The 2,574-nt window shown below is 35.7% G+C and overlaps 1 long non-coding RNA gene across 1 annotated transcript; it reads right to left on the bottom strand.

The window, feature by feature from the left end:
- LOC145790212 (uncharacterized) lies at nt 1-2,287 on the bottom strand. Its single transcript, XR_014328880.1, has 3 exons — nt 1,717-2,287; nt 692-795; nt 1-126 (listed from the first exon to the last, which is right to left on the bottom strand). It is a non-coding gene; the product is annotated as an uncharacterized LOC145790212 (long non-coding RNA).
- Between the last annotated feature and the right edge of the window lie 287 nt (nt 2,288-2,574).

A 2,574-nucleotide genomic window follows, 5' to 3' on the forward strand; every position in this document is an offset into this window, starting at 1 on the left:
GGAGCAACGGGTGATCCTAAAGGAATAGCAGCTGGCGAGTCTGTTTCTGGCTGCGTGAGTGTCTTTTTCCGAAGCCGACCAGTCTTTAATCCGGGAACCATTTTCCAATCTACCTGATGCCTGATGCTGGAACAGTGTTTTGTGTTCTGGATTAAATTTGTGTCACATGAATAAACTAATAAAAATACATCACATGAATAACCTGATAAATATGCATCACATGAATAAACTGAAAAATAAACTGATAAACTGATGAATAAAAGAAAATAAGGTGGCAGCAAAATAAACAAATTGTAGTTTTCAAAAGAAACTCATGAATAAACAATGGATTGGGAGCACACTCTTGGTTATAGTAGTTTTCAAAAGAAACAAATTGTTGGACTTATTGGGATTTAGTGGCAGCAAGCCCCAGTCTGATGCATATTTCAATCTCATATTGTCATACTTGAAGAAAAATTTATAGCATATCCACCTTGCACCTCCCTATCACAGGGCAATGGACATACGACACACTTCCGTAAATACCATCCACATTGCATGCTATCTTTATAATCATCCACTAGAATAAACAACTACACACCTGTGTCATGACCTTTGCAATTAACAAATTCACCTCTGCTACTACATACAGACCAGTAAAAAACAAACTCAGAAGGATACCAAGAACAAGAAAATAACAAGTGCAACTTACCAGGGTTTGTTGGATGAGAACAGATGGATTTCACACTTCCTCTGTGCCCTAACAGTGTTGCAATACCAAGAACAAGAAAATAAAATCAGCAACTTAGCATCTTCCTATACAAATTCAAACCATAACTAATGTTAGAAAATTACAAAATGAGGCCAAAAAGGAGCAAGAGCATTCTAATCAACTCTGAGAAAGAAATCTCATTCGGGCTATCCCAGTGAAATTTTAAAATGCCAATGATGTGGAGAATATAAGACGATGTGGAGAATATCACAAGGTCATCTATGACTCAAACTCTCTAACTGGGCACATACGAGCTAGTTTAAGCAACCCGACTCATTCCTTTTGCACACTTGTTGCAAATACTTTTGCATCTTTATTTATCCTTCACAGGTCACTTCTTTATTTTTCTTTATTTCTTTTATTTTTTTTCATTTTTTGTTATAGACCCTAAGGCTTCTATTCAAAAAATAAAATTCTAAAATCTGTCACTAAATTCTTTTGTCCCAATGCACATTCAATTATCCATACAAGATCCGATGTCCTAAATTCCCCCCTCTATCTCCCTATCTCAATAGAATTATATTTCTATTATTCCTAGCCGTTGAATCATGAGATTCCTACACCACATATTTCTCACATGATTCATTGACTTGAGCATTTTGGGACAATAGCATAAAGATAAAAAAAAAAAAACAAGATCCTGAGCCAGTCAATTGATCGTGTTTCAAGAATCTTTTCTTGAGATTCACTGTATTGTACTTACAACTGAGAGTGTGAGACGGGGACAAGTATGCAGAGACAGTTGAATTTGGGAACATAAGATCCCTCACCTTTTTTAGACCATAAACCCTGAAAAACAAGTGCTAATGGAAAACAACCATGGCCCATCAGCTAACGGCATCAATTTTGAACCCACAGGAGATTACATTTATAGTCAATATAACCATCTAAATCTATCAAAGTAACATCATTGACAGTCATAGCCAGCAGTAATCTGGGACAATGACGTTACAGGAGAAACTTACAGTGTTTACAAACAACAGAACTCTGGCATCAGAAGACAGTGATCAGTGGTCCCTCTACAATCAACCAATTAGATCCTTTACTAGCTCAACAACAGAGAGATCTAGAGCTTTCTGTACATTGCATTTAGTTAGAATCGAGAATTTAAGAACAGCTGCCTACAGCCGCGGTTATCTGGGTTAGGTCTAGTAAGTGCTTTTATAAAGTAGTTGCAGATCTCCGGTATTGTAAGCTGGATCAGATGAGAATACCTGCAAAAATTAGAAATAAATAATCATTTTAATAGGCAATGGAAGCACATAGCTAATCTAGTGATGAATATGAAAACACCTTTCGTTTTCATTCTAAAATGAATCAGGATATGTAACATAATTCCACACTTGGTAATCATGCAAGATTGTTTTCTCAAGGTTTTTTGACATAGCAAAGTGCTCATTCATTTTAACAATATCAAGTTTGCTACATCACAGCTCTTGAGATTTTGATCAAATTAAAAAATGCAATATTTTAAAATTATAGAGGATATGAATTTTGTTGTGTTCTCTCAGCAGCATAATTTATCAGAGCCACTAAAAATTGCCATAGTTACTCATACTCCATCTGATCTCAGGAATGACAGAGAAAATTTGAATAAAGCATTTCCTTTCGTTTTTCTAGAACCAGTTTTATATCATGCATCATACTCAATACATATCAGTAAAACATTTAGTAGGTACATGACTTGGCCCCATTATGTGATTGATGGCCATAAAACCATAAAACTTCAACTGCCATAAAGAAACCTTGGTTATCGCTATATCAGAAATACAGAACTGAACAAAACCAATCCAATACTGAGAGCAGGCCTCAGACCAGCAGCA

This window comes from Camellia sinensis, chromosome 5 (genome assembly GCF_055761805.1).
Source record: "Camellia sinensis isolate YWXY chromosome 5, ASM5576180v1, whole genome shotgun sequence".
NCBI lineage: Eukaryota > Viridiplantae > Streptophyta > Magnoliopsida > Ericales > Theaceae > Camellia > Camellia sinensis.